Here is a 25,247-nt window from a genome sequence, read left to right as displayed (position 1 = left end):
GGAAGGCTGGGTAACATGATGTGCGAAGGAGGAACGGAGATCACACACTTAGAGTCACACAGGGGACCCAGCAGCACAGAGGATTTCAGGAGATGGGAGAGGTAATTACGTGGGTGGTCACATACTGAAGGTTACAGAATAAAAAGAACAGTGTGCCCCAGCAGCACAGAGTGTTTTAGGGGATGGATGAGTTGTTCTTGTGGGTCGTCACAAGATCAGGGACGGAGTCAACACAGGGCTTACCCGGGCAAGTGCCAGGGCCCAAAGGGCCTCCAAGGGCCCGGAAGGGGTGAGGGGCCTAGTGTTGTAATGTTCAGCCTGCTCACTATAGTGCAGGGGGAGGGATGAACATCAGAAGACAGAGGAGATGGAGCAGGAGCTGCAGAGAGAAAAGGGTGAAGGACCTGATCACATGACCAGAAGGTCCTCAACCTTACAGTGTGGAGAGCAGCCCAACAGAGAGGAAGAGGGAGAAGACTGAGCTGAAATGCTGTGTGTCAGTGTCTGTGTCAGTCAGTCAGTCAGTCAGTGTCAGCCAGTGTCAGTTAGTCAGTGTCTGTGTCAGTCAGTGTCTGTGTCAGTGTCAGTCAGTGTCTGTGTCAGTCAGTCAGTGTCTGTGTCAATAATGTATGTTTGTGTATGTAAGTGGTATCTCAAGTGACTATGCATAGTTGATGGATGTGGGGCCCGCTGAGGCTCTGTCGCCCGAGGGCCCGCAAAAACCTGGAGCCGGCCTTGCACAAGATGGTTAGTAAAAAGAACAGGGTACAGCCCGCAGCACAGAGTATTTTAGGGATTGATGAGTTGTCCTTGTGGGTTGTCACAAGATGGTTAGTGTAAAGAACACAGTACACCCAGCAGCACAGAGTATTATTAAAGTGGCATTGCTGATCTTTTGGGAGTTCATAGACTGAGAATGGATAAAGGAGCTGATCAGCGTTCACCAGCAGCACAAAGTATTTCAGGACAGGGGTGTTACAAAGTAAAATAGTACATTCCCTCTAACAGACCTATGTCAGAGCTGTCCCGTATGAGAACGCTGGATGCAACAACCTAGATTTTCAGGTCTCTAAGGTTGTATTCACATGGTGCCTTTAAAACTATATCAAAACCACATCCGAAAAAAAACACCTGTCACTTTCCTATTGTTTTAGGGGGAGGTAACTGGATGCATTACTTTTATGTCTTTCACCTGTATAAGGCCACAATGGCACCGTGTGAGTACACCCTCACAGCAGTACAGGTATGTTAATATTGGGAACAACAACACGTGGGAGCATTAGCCAGAGAGGTGTTGAGTGTGTGGAGCCGACCCTGCGCGGGTAAGAGTTAACCGTCCCTGGTGTGAGATAGTACCCACTGCCAAATGGGACCCAGGCCTGTTTACAGTAACCGTGTGAGGTTTCAGCCTATAAAAGGCAATGTGGACCTGTGCTGTGTGATGGGAATGCAAACATTTGGGAGATTACTCCGTCTATCATATACATTGAGGAACTGAACAGACCCCGAACCAAGAAACAAACCTGCCCAGGACTCAGGACACAGAATGATGGATTACTGCTCCATCCCAGAATCACCGCACACACCGAAACATGTCGGCAGCTTTTATTTATATGAGATTGGAAAATAGGGAAAAACCTGAGAGGAGGAGTGTGACCATCCATTACTGGTGTCAGAGATATAACACATACTAGCTGCCACAGTGTGGACGCCAATAAGGGTGTGTGCACACGTAGTGTATAGGAAGGAAATCCGCGGGGAAAATCCACAGCATATGATCTTCTTCTTCTGGACTGGGCAGAAAATCCCAGTCTATTTATCTATCTATCTATCTATATCTATCTCCTATCTATCTATCTATCTATCTATCTATCTATCTATCTATCTATCTATCTATCTATCTATCTCCTATCTATCTATTATCTATCTCATATCTATCTATCATCTATCTATCTATCTATCTATCTATCTATCTATCTATATATTATCTATCTATCTATCTATCTATCTATCTTCTATCTATCTATCTATCTATCTATCTATCTATCTATCTTCTATCTATCTATTATCTATCTCATATCTATCTCATATCTATCTATCTATCTATCTATCTATCTATCTATCTCTCTATCTATCTTCTATCTATCTATCTATCTATCTATATCCTATCTATCTATCTATCTATCTATCTATCTATCTATCTATCTATCTATATCTTCTATCTATCTATCTATCTATCTCCTATCTATATATCTTCTATCTATCTATCTATCTATCTATCTATCTATCTATCTCCTATCTATCTATCTCCTATCTATCTATCTATCTATCTATCTATCTATCTATCTATCTTCTATCTATCTATCTATCTATATCCTATCTATATATTATCTATCTATCTATCTATCTATCTATCTATCTATCTATCTATCTCCTATCTATCTATCTCTTATCTATCTATCTATCTATCTATCTATCTATCTATCTCCTATCTATCTATCTCTTATCTATCTATCTATCTATCTATCTCCTATCTATCTATCTATCTCCTATCTATCTATCTATCTATCTATCTATCTATCTATCTATCTATCTCCTATCTATCTATCTATCTATCTCCTATCTATCTCCTATCTATCTATCTATCTATCTATCTATCTATCTATCTATCTATCTATCTATCTCCTATCTATCTATCTATCTATCTATCTATCTATCTATCTCCTATCTATCTATCTCTTATCTATCTATCTATCTATCTATCTCCTATCTATCTATCTCCTATCTATCTCCTATCTATCTATCTATCTATCTCCTATCTATCTATCTCTTATCTATCTATCTATCTATCTATCTCCTATCTATCTATCTATCTCCTATCTATCTATCTATCTATCTATCTATCTCCTATCTATCTATCTATCTATCTATCTATCTATCTATCTATCTATTAGAAGTGTCACTAAATATAAGACTTTGATTTGTATCTTTCAGATAAATGAGAAGTATCTGGAGATCTGTGACATGGGAGATGCAAGACTCAGAGGGAAAGGAGTGATCGCTATCTAGTGAGTATTGCTGTATTACTACAAGCTCTCTCCCTCTCTCTGTCTCTCTGTCTCTCTCTCTCTCTCTATATATACATACACACACAGTTATTTTCTTTTAGGGCACATTCACACATAGCGTGTTTGCTGCTGATCATTGTAATAATGCACAGCACTATCATCAGACATTATGGATATATAGTATGTGTGAACACATCCTTATGGTTTTAGCATATAACTACAGCTCCTGTCTGTAAGAGAGACGACCCCTGAATATAATACTTCATGCTGATGATCCACAGACCCCAGGTATTAGTTACATATCCCGCAGTGCATGGCGACTTTAGGACATATGAGTCTTCTTTCATATTACGGAGATGATTGTTTTTCCAACGAAAGCAGTATCCTAATGTCTGCAGAGCATCTCCCTATTGTATGAACGAGTGAACAGCTTCAGAACATTGCAGTATCCTAACATCTGCAGCACATTTCTATACTGTACGGTATATATGTATGAACAGCTGCAGAACATTGCAGCATCCTAATGTCTGCAGAGCATTTCTTTATTGTATGTATGATGGAACAGCTGCAGAACATTGAAGCATCCTAATGTCTGCAGAGCATTTCTTTATTGTATGTATAACGGAACAGCTGCAGAACATTGTAGTATCCTAATGTCTGCAGAGCATTTTCCTATTGTATGTATGTATGAATGAACACCTGCACAACATTGCAGCATCCTAACATCTGCAGAGCATTTCTACATTGTATATATGTATGAACAGCTGCAGAACATTGCCGTATCCTAATGTCTGCAGAGCATTTCCTTATTGTATGTATGACGGAACAGCTGCAGAACATTGTAGTATCCTAATGTCTGCAGAACGTATCCACATTGTATGTATAAACATCTACAGAACATTGCAATACCCTAATGTCTGCAGAACATTTCCAAATTGTAAGTGAGAATGGAACTGGAACAACTTCCAGGTAATGTTTAGATGTCTGCAGACCATTTCCACCTGCTCATGTATGGAGCTTACTGAGTACAGAGCCTCAATGTATATAACGTATGGATATCTGCAGAGCATTCTTACATTGTAATGTGTGTGACATGTGAACAGCTGCAGAGCATTACAGAATCTCGCTATGTGTAAGGTATGAGCAGCTGCAGAGCATTGCCCCATCCTGCCTGTGGATTCCACCTCTCCTGCAATGCTCTGCGGCTGCATTCACCGCTGGCAGAACTTCTTCCTATGGCTGCCTGAGCGCATAGCGAAAAAATGAGACAAAGTAACGCAGCGCCTGTTTTAATTAATGGAGCAGCTGGAGAAGAGAGGCTTTATGGGACCCCTGTTCCTCCTAAAATCTCCAGCTGTACAATACTTTCCACATTAAATGCCGTTTCTTAACCACTTTCCTTAAAACAATTTTGGGCATTCATCTATAATTAGCTTTCCAGTAACGACGAAGGAATTTAAGAGATTGGATGATGCCGACCGAGGTGCAAAGGTAAAAATAATATTATCCCATGGCCGCAGATAACGCGATAACCCCAGAGGGGGGACCACAAGGCTGGGGGAGGGGCTCCGGAACGGAAAATTCACCTGCAACTTGTCCCACAGTCGTCCCCTGCAAAATACTAAAAATTACAATATGGTGACCATTAGAGATCCAACGTTACTAGAGTCCTGAACGTTTCATAGTAATGAAAAAAACTCTTAGTAAGATGGGCTAGTAATAAAAAATCTATCTAGTAAGATGGGCTAGTCATGGAAAATCTATCTAGTAATATGGGCTAGTAATGGAAAATCTACATTGTAAGATGGGCTAGTTATGGAAATTCTATCTAGTAAGTTGGACTAGTTATAAAGAAAAATGTACCTAGTAATATGGGCTAGTAATGGAATATCTACCTGGTAATATGGGCTAATAATGGAAAATCTACTTGGTAAGATGGGCTAGTAATAAAAAAAATCTACTTAGTAAGATGGGCTAGTAGTGGAAAATCTACTTGGTAGGATGGGCTAGTAATGGAAAATCTATCTAGTTAGACGGGCTAGTAATGGAAAATCTATCTAGTAAGATGGGCTAGTAATGGAAAATCTACTTGGTAAGATGGGCTAGTAATGGAAAATCTACTTGGTAAGATGGGCTAGTAATGGAAAATCTATCTAGTAAGATGGGCTAGTAATGGAAAATCTATCTAGTAAGATGGGCTAGTAATGGGAAATCTATCTAGTAAGATGGGGTAGTAATGGAAAATCTACTTGGTAAGATGGGCTAGTAATGGAAAATCTACTTGGTAAGATGGGCTAGTTATGGAAAATCTATCTAGTAAGATGGGCTAGTAATGGGAAATCTATCTAGTAAGATGGGCTAGTAATGGAAAATCTACTTGGTAAGATGGGCTAGTAATGGAAAATCTACCTAATAAGATGGGCAAGTAATAGAAAATATATTTAGTAATATGGTGTTAGAGAAGGGGACTGAACGACATAAGACTGGTGCAGCCATGACGCTGGCACCCACCCCGCTGTCCCTGACTACTTGCCTTAACAGACCGAGACGGCAGTGGACAACTCGGCGGCAGTCCCTAACTTAAGTAAGTGAACACGGAACAAGGCAAACAGACAAATAGCACAACAGATCAGAGTCAGAAAGTCCAGGTCAAAACACACACTAGCAATGCAGTACAAAAAGGGTGCAACATCAAAGTCAGAAGTCAAAGCCAGAAAGTCAAAATGCTAGGTCAAGAGGGAACTCAGGGGTTGAAGCTCTATCACAGCCTAGGAATGGACACAAATGGAGGGTACTTATGGGACCAGAAGTCTCAGCCCAGATCATGTCAGACAGCTGACTGGCGGTACCAGCCGTCAGTCAGCTGATTGCAAACAGCTAACACCTAATGCCGATTGGCCAGGGTTGCTGAGGCCCTGTCGGCTCGCTCCCTGCGCTTGGCCAGGCTGATTGTCAGGGATGCCAAGGGGCCAGTTGCACGCTCCAGCAGTGGGCTAGTAATGGAAAATCTATCTAGTAAGATGGGCGAGTAATGGAAAATAGAAGATAAACTCGTAATGGAAAATCTACTTGGTAAGATGGGCGAGTAATGGATAATATACCCAGTAAGATGGGCCAGTAATGGATAATATACCCAGTAAGATGGGCTAGTAATGCATAATATACCCAGTAAGATGGGCCAGTAATGGATAATATACCCAGTAAGATGGGCTAGTAATGCATAATATACCCAGTAAGATGGGCTAGTAATGCATAATATACCCAGTAAGATGGGCTAGTAATAATAAAAAAAACATAGATTAAATAGATTTGGCTTCCCTAACTGGCCTTACTGAGTAGATTTCCCATTAGCGGTCTGCCTTAGTTTGTAGATTTCAGGAGGGGTCAGGGTGGGGCTGTGACAACATACCCACCCCCACAATACATAAACTATAATCAGGATGGAAACCCTCTTCGGTTTTTGGATGGATTTTGGGGAGTTTTTTTTTTACATTTTTGCGATTCCTCTTGCTCTCCAGGTGCTAGAGGGAATTATGGGATAATATAATATGAGTTCTATTAGCTGAAGTCATTTTTTTAAGGAAAAGATTTGTGTTTTTTGGGTTAGAAACAATCAAAAGTTTGATCTCTAGGGAGGAAGCTGGCTGACTTCAATAGACTAATACCTTCCTGAGGTTTTACTGTGTGACCACAATATGGAGGCTGCCAACATGAGAGCTCATTACCGGGGCAGGTCCTGAGTGCGGGCACGAGGGTGCCACAGAGGGGAGGAGGGTCCTTATATATGGAAGATACACAGTAGCATCATCCAGATCCTGGAAACCCACTGTCCAGGCATTCTACTGTATTGTACCCCAAGTGTCAGCGTGTCCTTATCCTGTACCCCAAATGTCCTTATCCTGTACCCCAAGTGTCAGCGTGTCCTTATCCTGTACCCCAAGTATCAGCGTGTCCTTATCCTGTACCCCAAGTGTCCTTATCCTGTACCCCAAGTATCAGCGTGTCCTTATCCTGTACCCCAAGTGTCATTATCCTGTACCCCAAGTGTCCTTATCCTGTACCCCAAGTGTCAGTGTGTCCTTATCCTGTACCCAAGTGTCAGCGTGTCCTTATCCCGTACCCCAAGTGTCCTTATCCTGTACCCCAAGTGTCAGTGTGTCACTATCCTGTACCCTAAGTGTCACAATCCTGCACCCCAAGTGTCAGTGTGTCCTTATCCTGTACCCCAAGTGTCAGTGTGTCACTATCCTGTACCCCAAGTGTCATTATCCTGTACCCTAAGTGTCACAATCCTGCACCCCAAGTGTCAGTGTGTCCTTATCCTGTACCCCAAGTGTCAGTGTGTCACTATCCTGTACCCTAAGTGTCACAATCCTGCACCCCAAGTGTCAGTGTGTCCTTATCCTGTACCCCAAGTGTCAGTGTGTCACTATCCTGTACCCCAAGTGTCATTATCCTGTACCCTAAGTGTCACAATCCTGCACCCCAAGTGTCAGTGTGTCATTATCCTGTACCCCAAGTGTCAGTGTGTCATTATCCTGTACCCCAAGTGTCAGGGTGTCAGTCCTGTACCCCAAGTGTCAGCGTGTCATTATCCTGTACTCCAAGTGTCATTATCCTGTACCCCAAGTGTCAGGGTGTCACTGTCCTGTACCCCACATTTTATGATACATGTTGTGCTTTAGAATGTTCCCCATCTCACTAGGTGTAATACTTCATGTAGTTGTTGTCACCTCTGTGTCTTCCTATGTGATCCACCATCAGTCATCAGAATATTGAGGTATAGTATAGGTTACATTTCCTGGGGATTTATGGGGCCTTGTCGCCTCCGTCTTCGTCCTGTTGATGGATTCACCATTGAGGACGATATCTACATTAGATCCGGTTTCCCGGCAGTCCTGGCAGAGGAGGACTAGATCATCAGCACGGAGTGACATGGTGAATGGCAGGATCAGGGGGCACCTCTGGCAGGAAGGATTATCTCATTTTCCAGCCTTAGGGTGTCCTCTGTCCTCTGCTCCAAACACAATCATTCTGCTAAGTTCAAATAATTGTGATGAGGGACGCACCGGCTTTGATCTGCAATAATCTGACATCAGAGGAATGTTCAGCGGAGGATTAGAGGGGTAGGTGGAACGGAGGAGCCGCCAACAATGAGAGACCTGGGAGAGGGCCCAGCAATGGCTCATGGGGGCATTCCTGACACAATGGCCTACAAGGAAATCGATAACGCCGGCCCTTTAATAAACTATTCTACCAACTCCAGGGTCTCAGCTCCAGGACAAGGGTTTATTTGTACGGACAAAACCAGAACACAGTAAAACACAGAACTATATAACCATTATACCAAAGGAAATGTACATTATATATCATACACATTATACATCATACTACACATTATAGATCATACTATACATTATATATCATACACGTTATATATTATACTACACATTATATATCATACTATACATTATATATCATACTATACATTATACATCATACTGTACATTATACATCATACTGTACATTATATATCATACACCTTATATATCATACTACACATTATATATTGTACTCATTATATATCATACTGTACATTATATATCATACACATTATATATCATACTGTACACTATATATCATACACGTTATATATCATTATACTGTACATTATATATTGTACTCGTTATATATCATACACATTATATATCATACACATTATATATCATACACATTATATATCATACTGTACATTATATATTGTACTCGTTATATATCATACTATACATTATATATCATACACGTTATATATTATACTACACATTATATATCATACTATACATTATATATCATACACGTTATATATTATACTACACATTATATATCATACTATACATTATACATCATACTGTACATTATATATCATACACCTTATATATCATACTACACATTATATATTGTACTCATTATATATCATACTGTACATTATATATCATACACATTATATATCATACTGTACACTATATATCATACACGTTATATATCATTATCATACTGTACATTATATATTGTACTCGTTATATATCATACACATTATATATCATACACATTATATATCATACACATTATATATCATACTGTACATTATATATTGTACTCGTTATATATCATACTATACATTATATATCATACTATACATTATATATCATACTATACATTATATATCGTACACATTATATATCATACACATTATATCGTACACATTATATACCATACTGTACATTATATATCACACACATTATATATCATACACATTATATCGTACACATTATATACCATACTGTATATTATATATCGTACTGTACATTATATAGCATACTGTACATTATATATCATATACGTTACATATCATACTCCACATTATATATTTTACATGTTATATATCATACTGTACACTATATATCATACACATTATATATCATACTGTACATTATATATCACACACATTATATATCATACTGTACATTATATATCACACACATTATATATCATACTGTACATTATATATCACACACTATATATCACACACATTATATATCATACACATTATATATCATACTGTACATTATATATCACACACATATATCATACACATTATATATCATACTACACATTATATATTGTACTCGTTATATATCATACTATACATTATATATCATACTATACATTATATATCATACACATTATACATCATACTGTACAATATATATCATACTACACATTATATATCATACACATTATATATCATACTGTACATTATATATCACACACATTATATATCATACTGTACATTATATATCATACACATTATATCATACTGTACATTATATATCTAACATTATATATCTGTACATACTGTACATTATATAGCATACTGTACATTATATATCATACACGTTACATATCATACTCCACATTATATATTTTACACGTTATATATCATACTGTACACTATATATCATACACATTATATCATACTGTACATTATATATCATACTGTACATTATATATCATACACATTATATATTATACATTATATATCATACACATTATATATCATACTGTACAATATATATCATACTATACATTATATACCATACATATTATATATCATACTGTACATTATACAACATACTGTACATTATATATCATACACATTATATATCATACTGTACATTACATATCATACACATTATATATCATACTGTACATTATACAACATACTGTACATTATATATCACACACATTGTAGATCATACTGTACATTATATATCATACACATTATATATCATACTGTACATTATATATCACACACATTGTAGATCATACTGTACATTATATATCATACTGTACATTATACAACATACTGTACATTATATATCACACACATTGTAGATCATACTGTACATTATATATCACACGTTATATATCCTACTGTACATTATATAGGTAATCTTTTGTTTAGGTTATTATACTGTACATAGATATTATAGTCATTTTGATGGACTTTTCTCCATTTTCAGCCTTATTACTGTCTTTCTCCAAAAATAACACAGGGTCTTACAATATTTTTTTTCTCTGGAAAACTAGGGCTTATTTATGGGGCAGGTCTTATTTTTGGAGGAACACAGTATGCCCCGACACTGTAGCCGCACTCTATATAGTAGTTAGCTGCCATACTGTATGTCCCACTACTGCTAGGCTCCTCCTATACTGTAAGTTCCCCCTGTAGTTTGGCCTCCATACTGTATACCTCCCTCCCCCTCTGCAGGTAGTCCCCATACTGTATACCTCTCTCCCCCTCTGCAGGTAGTCCCCATACTGTATACCTCTCTCCCCCTCTGCAGGTAGTCCCCATACTGTATACCTCCCCCCTCTGTAGGTAGTCCCCATGCTGTATACCTCTCCACTCTGCAGGTAGTCACCATGCTGTATACCTCTCCCCCTCTGCAGATAGTCCCCATGCTGTATACCTCTGTCCCCCTCTGCAGGTAGTCCCCATACTGTACACCTGCCCACTCTGCAGGTAGTCCCCATACTGTACACCTGCCCCATCTGCAGGTAGTCCCCATACTGTATACCTCTGTCCCCCTCGGCAGGTAGTCCCCATACTGCACACCTGCCCCATCTGCAGGTAGTCCCCATGCTGTATACCTCTCTCCCCCTCTGCAGGTAGTGCCCATGCTGTATACCTCTCTCCCCCTCTGCAGGTAGTGCCCATGCTGTATACCTCTCTCTCCCTCTGCAGGTAGTGCCCATGCTGTATACCTCTGTCCCCCTCTGCAGGTAGTCCCCATACTGTACACCTGCCCACTCTGCAGGTAGTCCCCATACTGTACACCTGCCCCATCTGCAGGTAGTCCCCATACTGTACACCTGCCCCATCTGCAGGTAGTCCCATGCTCAACACCCAGTGTCAGGGATCTGGTCAGCTGACTGTAACTAGGACTTATTTTCAGAAGAAAGCTATGTGACTATTATATGTAATATATCTGTTATTTTGTCAGGATAATAATAATAATAACAATAATAATAATAATAATAATAATTTTTATTTATATAGCGCCAACAGATTCGGCAGCACTTTACAATTCTGGGGTACATACATAGACAAAAATAGACGTTACAGAGCTATACATATAGTTATCCATACATGAGGAGTGAGGTCCCTGCTCGCATGCATGAGCTTTACACACTATCAGGAGGGGGTGCGAGACAAAATGGTAGAGGGGCAAAGTGCTTCATTGTTCTTATGGCCCAGCCATCATTATAAATAAGGCAGTGCGGGTAAGGGGGGGTGAGCCTGTCACCAGCCAATGCCTGCATGCACAGGTCTAAGTGCTTAAATGCTTGGTGTGTATGTATGTATGTATGTATGTATGTATGTATGTGTGCGTGGTGGAGGTAGGTAGGTGTGTGTGTGGGGGGGGGGGGGGGGGGTAGCAGTCAAAATTAGGGAACCTGGTAAGCCTGCTTGAATAGATGTGTTTTGAGGGCACGTTTGAAGCACACAGTGATGTCACAGTACAGGGATAATACACACAGTGATGTCACAGTACAAGAATAATACACACAGTGATGTCACAGTACAAGAATAATACACACAGTGATATCACAGTACAGGGATAATACACACAGTGATGTCACAGTACAAGAATAATACACACAGTGATGTCACAGTACAGGGATAATACACACAGTGATGTCACAGTACAGGGATAATACACACAGTGATGTCACAGTACAAGAATAATACACAGTGATGTCACAGTACAGGGATAATACACACAGTGATATCACAGTACAGGGATAATACACACAGTGATGTCACAGTACAGGGATAATACACACAGTAATGTCACAGTACAGGGATAATACACACAGTGATGTCACAGTACAGGGATAATACACAGTGATGTCACAGTACAGGGATAATACACACAGTGATATCACAGTACAGGGATAATACACACAGTGATGTCACAGTACAGGGATAATACACACAGTAATGTCACAGTACAGGGATAATACACACAGTGATGTCACAGGACTCCACTGCTATTGGAGTCCTGTTGCTTTTAGGGCAGAGCTGCTTTAGCAAATAGCCAGCGGTCAAGCTCCACCCTGCAGTCATGTGACCTCGTTGCTGAGCTCTGCGTAACTGTAACCTGCTCTCTGGTAACCGGAAACCAGTAGATTTCTGGACTTAGAAAAAATACAATCAGTGTGAACCACATGCTACAAAGATCGACTATAGCTGAGGCGCTGACAATTTCAACATATCACTGATCAGCAAGTGGTCGGGGTTCCAATCTCCTATTCTGGCTTTCTGCAGTGACTGCTAGGGGTGAATTTAGTGCTTATACTGTTTATACATTGAGCTAAAAAAAATAACATGGTGTACAAAGAGCTCCCCCTAGTGTTGGCTGCAGGAATCCACAATGCTGTGCTGTGTCTATACAGGGGATATGGAGCTCTATGGGACACTGAGTTAGATTTTACATGGCAAAAGCCTTACCATTACCATTACCGTCCTCTCTCTCTATAAGTCTTTATCTCCTGGGGGCCTAGGAAGAGCAATTCCAGGAAAACAACGTATTTGTGGCCTTGATTTGCTGCCACTGAGTAATATCATTTCATTGTCTCCTCCCAGTGACTTGTAGAGGCTCCAGTCCATTCAGACGTGTGGCTGTCTCTTCACACAGATCATTGGCGTCTATATGTCCGCCAAAGGGTAATATTTGTTCTTAACTGGTGGTCTTGGCTGCCGGCCCCTTGTAGTAAAACCAAGATAAGTGCAGCAACGAACACTGACTAAAAAGCAGAGGGATGTGTCTGTTCTTATGTATTCACAGGCCTAATACTAATATAACACTCCACACATTGTAACAGGATCAGCGCTCATAGGGGCAGTATTATAGTAGTTATATTCTTGTATATACAGGCAGTATTATAGTAGTTATATTCTTGTATATAGGAGGCAGTATTATAGTAGTTATATTCTTGTATATAGGAGCAGTATTATAGTAGTTATATTCTTGTATATAGGAGCAGTATTATAGTAGTTATATCCCTATATATAGGAGGCAGTATTATAGTAGTTATATTCTTGTATATAGGAGCAGTATTATAGTAGTTATATTCTTGTACATAGGAGCAGTATTATAGTAGTTATATTCTTGTATATAGGGGCAGTATTATAGTAGTTATATTCCTGTATATAGGGGGCAGTATTATAGTAGTTATATTCCTGTATATAGGGGGCAGTATTATAGTAGTTATATTCTTGTATATAGGGGCAGTATTATAGTAGTTATATTCTTGTATATAGGAGGCAGTATTATAGTAGTTATATTCTTGTATATAGGGGGCAGTATTATAGTAGATATATTCTTGTACATAAGAAGAAGTATTATAGTAGTTATATTCTAGTATATAGGGGCAGTATTATAGTAGTTATATTCTTGTATATAGGAGGCAGTATTATAGTAGTTATATTCCTGTATATAGGGGCAGTATTATAGTAATTATAGTCTTGTACATAGGAGCAGTATTATAGCAGTTATACTCTTGTATATAGGAGCAGTATTATAGTAGTTATATTCCTGTAGATAGGAGCAGTATTATAGTAATTATAGTCTTGTACATAGGAGGCAGTATTATAGTGTAGTTATATTCTTGTACATAAGGGCAGTAGTATAATATTCAGATTGCTATACAAAGGGTGCATTATTATGGTAAATCTTGTACTGAAATCTTTTGTTCTTTTCTACTATAATAATATACACTTGGCGTTTGCAGTCTGGGATACATTTACATTTATTTTCACCTTGTATCAGGTCCTTATATTTTATATAGATGTCGTTTGTGTCCATGTGCGGAGCATAATCCCGTCACACCAATGTCACACTAGTAAGTGGCCATGTTTCCTGCCTGGGCCTCAATGATCTCACTGTGGAGATGTATAAAGTGCGAGGGACTGAGCACAGAGCCAGGCTGACAGCTGTAAATCTGATCTCCCTGCTGCTAGTGGATTTGCTAAAATACGTAATTCATTTAATAACATTTCTTTGTTATTTTTATATGTTTTGCTTGTAGGATCTTGGCACTTGGACAGACGTCTCCGGGCCAGCTGCTCCAGGTAAGCATGCAATAAATGACTGTATGTAAAGAATGAATAAGAGAGCATGGGGTGTGAAAACTTATGCAAACTGGGGAGCCATGGTCATGCTCAACAATCCAGATTTCAAAATGTGGTTGCGGTGGATAACACCGGGGTAGTTAACAAAAAAAAATTCTTTCAAATCAACTGGTGCCAGAAAGTGTCAGAGATCTGTAATTTACTTCTATTAAAAAAAAAATATCTCATCTTCCTGTACTTATCAGCTGCTGTATGTCCTGCAGGAAGTGGTGTATTCTCTCCAGTCTGGGGAGCAGGAGAGGTTTTCTGTGGGGATTTGCTGCTGCTCTGGACAGTTCCTGACATGGACAGAGGTGACAGCAGAGAGCACTGTGTCAGACTGGAAAGAATACACCACTTCCTGCAGGACATACAGCAGCTGATAAGTACTGGAAGATTGGAGATGTTTTAATAGAAGTAAATTACAAATCTCTGTCACTTTTTGGTACCAGTTGATTTGAAAGAATTTTTTTATGGCGGAAGATTTTATTGTGAACAACCCCTTTAACATGGTCTGTTATCGTCTCCATGTCCTACATTTAAGGGGTTGTCCAGGACTAGAAAAGCATATGTGCTTTTCTTCAAAACAGCGCCACTTCTGGCCTCAGGTTGTGTGTGGTATTACAAGTTGGCGCCATTCACTTTATTGAAAGAACAGCACTGTTTCTGGAAGAAAGCAGCTATGTGTTTCTAATCCTGAAAAACCCTTTAAGCCTGTCCATTTTGCTATGGAGAATGTAAGATAAGCAGACGCTGGCAATCTAGTTCCGCTTATCTCTAGAAAAGCAGATGCAGACAAAACCCACAATTATTATTGTGTCCCTTATACTGTAGATTGGCAACATAATTTGTTTTTAAATATTTGTTCTGCTCCTTTAAGTCTTAAAGGGGACCCCTGACCAAAGCTAAAGCTCCACCCGTTAATAGCAGAAGTGACAAAACATTTTACTTTATACTATATACTAGTTGTACTGTATCTATGGATGATATAACCCTTCTCATGTATGTGGCCGTTCTGTACGAGCGCTGCAACAGGAGCCCATCACACGACATACACAGATCCTTCCCAGACATAGCGGGTAATGCCCCAAAACCTAGGGGGAGAATTATCAAACATGATGTAAAGTGAAACTGGCTCAGTTGCCCCTAGCAACCAATCAGATTCCACCTTCCATTTTCCAAAAAGTCTGTGAGGAATGAAAGGTGGAATCTGATTGGTTGCTAGGGGCAACTGAGCCAGTTTCACTTTACATCATGTTTGATAAATCTCCCCCATTGACTAGGGATAGCCCTTTAGCATCGGAATAGATGGAATCTGCAAGCTTTTATGGATTCCCACCCTAGCTGGCTGAATAGGAGCAAATAGATGCAAATACAGATGCTTGTGGTTATTTAGCTTATAAAAAAGACGTCTTAGGGGCGATCTGATCACGATTTACAGATATATGAATGGACAGTACGGAGATCTTTGTAGTGGCCTTTTGACTCCTAGGTCTGTAACCATGACAAGGGGGCATCCTCTACGTCTAGAGGAAAGAAGTTTTTACCACCAGCACAGACGCAAATTCTTTACTGTAAGAGCAATGAGACTATGGAACTCTCTGCCACCTGACGTTGTTATGGCTGATTCATTAAAATGTCACTGTTGTTTAAATTTTTTTTTGCAGAAATCAATAGTACAGGCAATTTTAAGAAACTTTGTAATTGGGTTTATTAGCCGAAAAATGCATTTTTATCATGAAAAAGCAGTTTAAAGCTCCCCCCCTGTTTACATGGTTTTCTATAGAGAGGGGAGGGGTGGAGGGAGATGAGGCACCAAAACAGGACAACAAAGAGTTAATTCACAGCTATATCACCGGGCTATCTCCTCTGAAGTCAGCACTGACCTCTCTGACCTCTGAATACCGCTTTTACACAGGTCCCGCTGTGTAATCCTTTGTTCTCTGCTCTCTGCTTGCGACTAATCTCTCTCCTCCCCCCTCCCCTATCTATGGATTACACATGGCCTGACTGATGTAACAGAGTCAAGATTTCCTGCTAATTAGCAGTGGATGAGAGAGAGGAGGGGGGGGGCTGGGGAAAGGCTATTTAAATGCACATAATGGCATTTTGCCTAATAAACCCAATTGCAAAGTTTCTTAAAATCGCCTGTGCTACTGATTTCTCAAAAAAACACAACAGTGACACTAAATTCAAGGGAGGCTGGATGCTTTTCTTGAAAAAAATATTACAAGTTTATGGACATTAGATTTCTGGTGATAGAACGGGGATCCAGGGATTATTCTGATTGCCACATTGGAGTCAGGTGGTATTTCTCCCTGTGATGGGGCAATTGGAATCTGCCTCATAAGGGTTTTGCCTTCCTCTGGATGAACACAGTTGGGTTACACTGTCGGTTGAACTTGATGGACTTTTTTCAACCTTATAAACGATGTAACTATTGCTGGATTTACTCAGAGATCATTGTACCAGTCAACTACATAACACAGAAGGAGGTAGAGTAAGGCCCCGTTCCCACTGAGCAAAACTAGCGGAATTCCTGCGCGCACCTCCCATAGACTCCCATTATGAGTGGGAGGCTAACGGCATTCCGCGGCGGACAATTCCGCCGCGGAATTCCGCTAGTTTTGCTCAGTGGGAACGGGGCCTAAGCGGCAGTCATCGATGTGTTCTCCTTTCTGATAGATTGCTGAACATAATGGTTGAGCAGATTATGTTCTTTCCCGACAGTATCATGAGCACTTGATGGTTGCAAATACACAGAGTGGCACAAAAGGCTTTGCGGTTGCAGATTATACCTGGTCATATAATTTTTTATGTCCTCTGCAGAGTGCTTCTTTACTGGTCCTGAGGTTAAGGCCCTATTCCACGGGGCGACATAGAAGAGCAAACGAGTGACGTCAGCGCTCGTTTGCTCCTCGTTCCCTGCTCGCTGCTGCAGGGGGAGGTTCCCGGGTGATCGCTAGATGATAGCATACAGCAGCAGTCTGCTGCCGTCGCTCCTATTCCACGGAGCGACGGCAGCAGATCGTTGCTGTATGAGTCAATTGTCTTTCAACATGTTTGAAAGACAAATAACACAACGATCAGCTGACATGAACGATATCAGCTGATCGTTGCCTTCAATTCCACAGGACAACTATTGGCTGTAACAGACAATATCGGCCGAATACGCCCGATAATCGTTCCGTGGAATACTCCCGGCTTTTGATTTTCTACAGTGTCATTGTACACCGTCCCCTGGTACAGCCTGTCCTATGGCATTATCTGTAGTCTCTGTACACATCCCCTGGTACAGCCTGCCCTATGGCATTACCTATAGTTGCTGTACACCATCCCCTGCTACAGCCTGCCCTATGGCATTACCTATAGTCTCTGTACACCATCCCCTGCTACAGCCTGCCCTATGGCATTACCTATAGTCTCTGTACACCATCCCCTGGTACAGCCTGCCCTATGGCATTACCTATAGTCTCTGTACACCATCCCCTGCTACAGCCTGCCCTATGGCATTACCTATAGTCTCTGTACACCGTCCCCTGGTACAGCCTGCCCTATGGCATTACCTATAGTCTCTGTACACCATCCCCTGCTACAGCCTGCCCTATGGCATTATCTATAGTCTCTGTACACCATCCCCTGGTACAGCCTGCCCTATGGCATTACCTATAGTTGCTGTACACCATCCCCTGGTACAGCCTGCCCTATGGCATTACCTATAGTCTCTGTACACCGTCCCCTGCTACAGCCGGCCCTATAGCAGCCTGCCAACCCACTATACAGTGACTGTCAGGTACTCATCAAATGGACGGCACAGCATTCAGCCTACAACACAATATATGCATCACATTCACTGTGTGTATATATATATATATATATATATATATATATATATATATATATATACACAGTATATGTGTAACCTCATTCCTCTACAGGACACATGAGGTTCCTACCCTCACACACTATTATGCGGCCTCCTTGTACATACTTCTGAGCACTCGGGGGGTGGGGGGGGGGGGGGTCATTTTTACGCCATGACTCTCTTCCTCGCCTCTGCCAGCCATGCTCGCCTCGAGGGGATAACACCAATCCAAGATGTAGAAAGGGCTGTGCTGGGGTAGGTGTTTGGGGTCCCAGAGCCGCTATCCTCTGTAGGTGCCAGGACGGGAAGGGGGGGGCCCTATTTTCCGTCCCCTCCCTTCCCAGTGATCATCCCTGCCACGGCTCTAGTTCTGGCCGTGGAGATTTTGGCAGTGCGCTGCCCGTGTTTATGACATTTTCCGGCGCGGATCGGAATGTTTTTTCCATCCTCGCATGGAGCGGCACAGACTTTGTAATAATTCCCCCCTAATCGACGTCCTTTCCTCCTCTCTTCACTCTGCTGGGAAACACAATCCATTCTGGCAGGTCACTGGATTAGTGCTAATGGAGGGGACGACTAAATTGTTTTTGAAGTAGAGAAGGCGGGACGGGCGGCTCGTACAGCGAACCGAGCGGCGACTGAAATATGTCAGCTGCTCCGGGTGTCACTGAGTATCAGACAGCAACAAGGAGCTATCTGTCACCCCTGAAAAAAAGCGGGGAACACCGCATTGTAGGACATTGTTCTTTATAGGCATCATTAACCCTTTAAGTCCCTTCTCCAGAACAATCATTGGCTGTCACCCAACTTTTCCGAATTCCTCAATGGCAAATCTGTACATGAACATATACATCAGTATGGCTGCTATTCTAGCTCACACAGGGGGTGTCATTCAGCCACTTTCTCAGACCCCTGGGGTGCACTCCCCACTGTGTCCCCAGATTCTATAGATCCAATGCAAGATCCCAGTGGGGTTGCAGCCTTTAACCATTAAAGGGGTAGTTCAGCAAGAAAAAAAAAAATCTTTCAAATCAACTGGTTTCAGAAAGTGGCATAGATTTGTAATTTACTTTTGTTAAAAAATCTCAGGTCTTCCAGTACTTATCAGCTGCTGTATGTCCTGCAGGAAGAGGTGTATTTTTTTCCAGTCTGACACAGTGCTCTCTGCTGCTCCCTTTGTCCGTGTCAGGAACTGTCCAGAGCAGCAGCAAATCCCCACAGAAAACCTCTCCTGCTCTCCAGACTCGAAAGAATACACCACTTCCTGCAGGACATACAGCAGCTGATAAGTACTGGAAGACTTGAGATGTTTTAACAGAAGTAAATTACAAATCTCTGGCACTTTCTGGTACCAGTTGATTTGGAAGATTTTTTTTTTCTGCTGATCTACCCCTTTAAGCGTGTCTTAACCTCGTTGTACATATGCATTCTCCATTTGGCTGAGCATGCATGTGTTCTCCATAGAAGGAAACATAGATAGTCCAGGGGGTTCAGACAGAATTTCATAGGCACCTTAAATGAGTACTGTCACTTTAACAAAAAAAAATGTCATAGAGACTTGCCAAAAGTTTTGATCGGTGTTCAGGACGAGGAGTTCTTTCCCGGGTCTGTGCCACATGACTGAGATGGACTCCCATTGTAAGGCTTGGAGCAAGGAGAGAAGCGTTCAGCCATGCACTTCTCTCCACGCTCATTTTAGCAGCCGGTCAGGGTCTGAACACTCAGTTCCCAACAAATGAAAACTTTTGACATGTCTCTATGATGTGTTAAAAGATTTTTTTCTTTTTTTTTTAAAGTGACGGATACTTTATAACCCTTATCCATTCCCTGGATCTGCGACTGCCTAACTTATACTCCATATGGCTTCCACGTATAGATTCCCCAACCTGTTTCTCTTTATAAAACCTGCACATGCATAAAACATATGGCAGCATGTGATGCCACAGAGGATCTGCATCATCCCATAGCCTGTGTGTACTGTAGCATACATAGGGGGAAAGGTGCAGGGGGCTTTGATCTTTGCCTGCCGAATTTCCAAAGAAAACCTCTCAATGCCGCCTCTGCCGGAGCCCAATAATGAAAACAGCAGGATATGATCACTTTCCAAAGACTGATTCTCTGAGCCCCGAGCCGCAGCCATGAGGGATAAACACTGTCCCTGAATAAAGGGTCAAAAAAAAAAAGATGGCTCAGTCCTTGAGTAAATCCTTTCAGAGAGGCCGGCCACATTCTGCCCTCCAGCCATATTATTGTGCTCCTGTAAGTGGCCAGTGCCCGTCTCTGGGCAACCACTATATTGACCCTTGTGTTCTCCAGGATGGGGGAATGTTTGCCGAGTCCTCACAATGTACCAGGCTCAATGGACGGGCCTGCAGCTGCCGCACCTTCACATGCCTTCTATACATGGAATAGTGTACTGGGGCCTACCTACCTGGACTGAACTGGGTGACCATGATGCATTGCAGCAATGTGCAGATAGTACAGGCATAACATGGTACAGTAGTATCCAAGGATATACTCATATATATGCAAGGATATATTCATTCTTACCTTCTCTGCAAAATGATAGCCACTCTCTTAGCAGGTCAGACTGGGATCAGATAGTGATGTCACAAGGTCAGACTGGGATCAAATAGTGATGTCACAAGGTCAGACTGGGATCAGATAGTGATGTCACAAGGTCAGACTGGGATCAGATAGTGATGTCACAAGGTCAGACTGGGATCAGATAGTGATGTCACAATGTCAGACTGGGATCAGATAGTGATGTCACAAGGTCAGACTGGGATCAGATAGTGATGTCACAAGGTCAGACTGGGATCAGATAGTGATGTTACAAGGTCAGGCTGGGATCAAATAGTGATGTCACAAGGTCAGACTGGGATCAGATGTGATGTCACAAGGTCAGGCTGGGATCAGATAGTGATGTCACAAGGTCAGACTGGGATCAGATAGTGATGTCACAAGGTCAGACTGGGATCAGATGTGATGTCACAAGGTCAGACTGGGATCAGATAGTGATGTCACAATGTCAGACTGGGATCAGATAGTGATGTCACAAGGTCAGACTGGGATCAGATAGTGATGTCACAAGGTCAGACTGGGATCAGATGTGATGTCACAAGGTCAGGCTGGGATCAGATGTGATGTCACAAGGTCGGGCGTACCTTAGTTGTATGAAGATGTCATAAGGTCTGGGGCGCAGCTTAGTTGTATGATGATGTCACAAGGTTGGGGCGCAGCTTAGTTGTATGACGATGTCATAAGGTCTGGGGCGCAGCTTAGTTGTATGACGATGTCATAAGGTCTGGGGCGCAGCTTAGTTGTATGATGACACAGGGTTGGGGTAGTGAGGTCACAGTTCGTGGAGCAGCTCAGTCTGTGACTGGAAATTATGTCATAGGTTGAGTGCAGTGAGGTCACAGTCTATGTAGCAGATTAGTATGTCATTGGAGGTTGATGTCACTGGGTGAGCGCAGTGATGTCACACAGTGTATACAGCAGCGCAGTCTGTGATTGGCAGATGATGTCACCGGGTGAGTGCAGTGATGTCACACACAGTGTATGCAGCAGGACAGTCTGTGACTGGTTAGTATTGTTACAGCTTTGCACAGTGTTTGGATGATGATGTCAGGATAGCCATATACATAACATAGCTGCTCATCAAATATCTACATCTCCCAGTCCCCCATACACATGAATGCTTCACTTGAGGTCATACAGTCCATGTAACAAAGCAGTCTATGACGGGATGATGATGTCATACACTGGTGGCAGTGATGTCACTTAGTCTTTGTGGTAGGTTAGTCTGTAGATGAACTTGTTTGTGGACTATCCCAGCACTGGTGACACCTTTCATGTTGCCCTGTTCTCACGTTGTAACCTGATCGTCTTCTCCCTGTATAATTTGTGACCCACATATGGGGGCGACTCCTTAGGCGCAGATGGTGTCGCCCACTGCTTTCTAGACATACGATAGCTCAGATACCTGAAGGTGTGTGAACCCTTGGACATGGCGCTGGTCCCTGCCTTGTCTGCATGATAGTGAGTGACTGGGAGAGGTAGAGGGAAGATCAGGTTCCTGGCTTTGTACAGTGCGGCCCTGTGAATGCCCCCGGACCCCCTGTGTGCAGCCATTAGGATCATTCCTGATTGGTCACACTCCACAGTCTCTTATTTTCCTCCCTCTTTACTTTTGTCCTGCAAGCATGAAACTCTATCCTGTTACTGGAGAGGCTGGGGGCTGGGACATCCAGGGGTCACATACTGGAACTAACCGCCCTACATGTTACATCCATATGGAGAACATACATGATGCCAGAATCAGCTTCTCCATATGCAGGACATACTATGAGAATGATTGGATGGTGATGTCACTGTGAGAGCACTGAGGTCATACAGTGTGTGTAACCAGTCCAGGTGTAGATGATGATGTCATACAGTAAGGGCAAAGAAGTCACAGTCTATGTAATAGGTGAGATTATAATTGGTTGATGTCATACAGTAAGGGCAATGAGGTCACACAGTCTATGTAACCGCTCAATCTAAGGGTCCTATTCCACAGAGTGATAATCGGCCCGATTCGGTTGATTATCGCTCCGTGGAATAGAGACAACGATCAGCTGATGATCGTGTCCTCAACTGATCATCTATTTAGGTTTAAACCTAAAATCATTGGGTACGGACTGCGCATCGCTACGTGGAATAGCGATGCACGGCAGGTGACCGACGATTTCACAAGCACCATACATTACCTAAGCATGTTGCAGGGCTTCTCCTTCTTCCTCTCCGGTCCCCGGTCCCGGTCTTAGCTGACAGACCGCTCAGCCAATCACTGGCCAGGACCACGGCGGCCAGTGATTGGCTGATCGGTCCGTCAGCTCAGACAGGACGCACAGGAGCTGCTGCTGCGCGCGGGACCGGGAGGCAGAAGGAGCGCAGGAGAAGCCCTGCAACATGCTTAGGTAAAGTATGGTGTTTGAACAAGGGCTGCAAGGACATCGGTAAAGATGTCCCTACAGCCCTTGCTAAACGATTATCGGGCCGTGTAATAGGCCCAGTATTGTATTGATCGGGCCCCCATCGGCCCATGGAATAGGACCCTAAAGGTCCTATTACACAGAGCGAATTTTAACGAGTAATAACTAACGATAAACGTTCACAAATGAGATTGTTTATCGTTAACCTGAAATGGTTCACCATATTACACAAAACGATAATCGTTAGATAAGATCGTTACTACGATCGTTATTGCGAACGTTATTATGATCGTTTATTCGTTAATGCAGAACTTGAGCGAACGAATGTGGAATTACAGCGAACGATTAACGATAATTTTAGGTTCAGATCTAAATCAATGATCAACGACATACGAACGATTTTTCGTTGCCTGCAATTACACAGAACGATTATCGTTTAAATTCCTGTGTAATAGGGCCTTAAGTTTAGATCATGATGTCATATAGTATGGGCAATGAGGTTACAGTCTGTGTAACGGGTGAGATTATAATTGGTTGATGTCTTACAGTAAGGGTAATGAGGTCACACAGTCTATGTCACAGGTGACATTATAATTGGATGATGTCATAGAGTGAGTGCAGTGGTGTCATATAGTTGACGTAACAGGTGAGATTATAATTGGATGATGATGTCATACAGTGAGTGCAGTGATGTCACATAGTCCATATAGCAGTTCAGTCTTTATATGAACTTGTTTGTTATACTGGGTTGCACCATACTGGCAAACTAGACAGGTGACAGAGGCAGCATGATCTGTTATATGCAGAAGAAACAGCTGACTGTTTCCACATTCATCTCCTGAAATACTCTGTGCTGCTGAAGGACCATACTTCTTACCAGATGTGCCTATTTTTGCTCCATACGCTGTGACATAGGTGGACAGAACTTTACCCCTGCAAAATCTGCACTCTCCTCTCCTGAAATACTCTGTGCTGCTTGCTCCTTAACACTTTGTCACCTCCCCTAAGATCATCGCACACTTCTGCTGAAATACTCTGTGCTGCAGGGGGGCCATGGAAAATAAAAAAAATTTTAATTTTTTTTTTACTGAAAACTCTAGAGTAAATAGCAGTTTATTTGCTGACCTCCTAGTTCCATTTCCACAAGTGATTATCAGGGAATTGGAGCAGAACAGATACTGGAAGACGCGCGAGGATGATGAGACTTCTGGGATTACTCACGAGTTGGGTTTTCCATGGATGCAGCAGAGGGTCATGGGAGGAATGGAGAGGATCTGGCCCTGTCGGAGCTTCCCATATCCTAGAGTGAACCCTGATATATGACATGTTCTGTACCGCTCCCGTGTCAGACACATCACAAAACCAAATTATCCGTGAAAGTATTTTCCGTAACCGTCCGCATGTCCTGATCTGTACCCAGCAATAATCTACATACAGTCCGAGGGATGAACGTCCCCGCTCAGCAGAAGCCATTGTGTCAGGTCCAGTTCTATTGAGCTGTATCTGTCTTCGGGAAAGTTGGGTGACAACAACCAACATGGCTTCTTCTGTGGTCACCATCAGCGTGTCTATGTAATGTTGCTGTAGGATGATCA

At 41.9% G+C, this 25,247-nt stretch overlaps 1 protein-coding gene across 3 annotated transcripts in view; it reads left to right on the top strand.

Moving 5' to 3' along the window:
* The window catches only part of CDON (cell adhesion associated, oncogene regulated), a 150,860-nt gene that overhangs the window by 81,772 nt on the left and 43,841 nt on the right, over nucleotides 1-25,247 (top strand). For all 3 annotated transcript variants that reach the window (XM_069948930.1, XM_069948932.1, XM_069948929.1), the window contains exons 3-4: nucleotides 2,995-3,068; nucleotides 14,727-14,769. The gene's annotated coding sequence lies outside the window, so the exon portion shown is untranslated. The remainder of the gene's footprint in view (nucleotides 1-2,994; nucleotides 3,069-14,726; nucleotides 14,770-25,247) is intronic.

Source organism: Dendropsophus ebraccatus, chromosome 12 (genome assembly GCF_027789765.1).
Source record: "Dendropsophus ebraccatus isolate aDenEbr1 chromosome 12, aDenEbr1.pat, whole genome shotgun sequence".
NCBI classification, from domain to species: Eukaryota; Metazoa; Chordata; class Amphibia; order Anura; family Hylidae; genus Dendropsophus; species Dendropsophus ebraccatus.
Note: the sequence above shows the minus strand (reverse complement) of the source record. Positions and strands in the feature narration are given on the sequence as shown.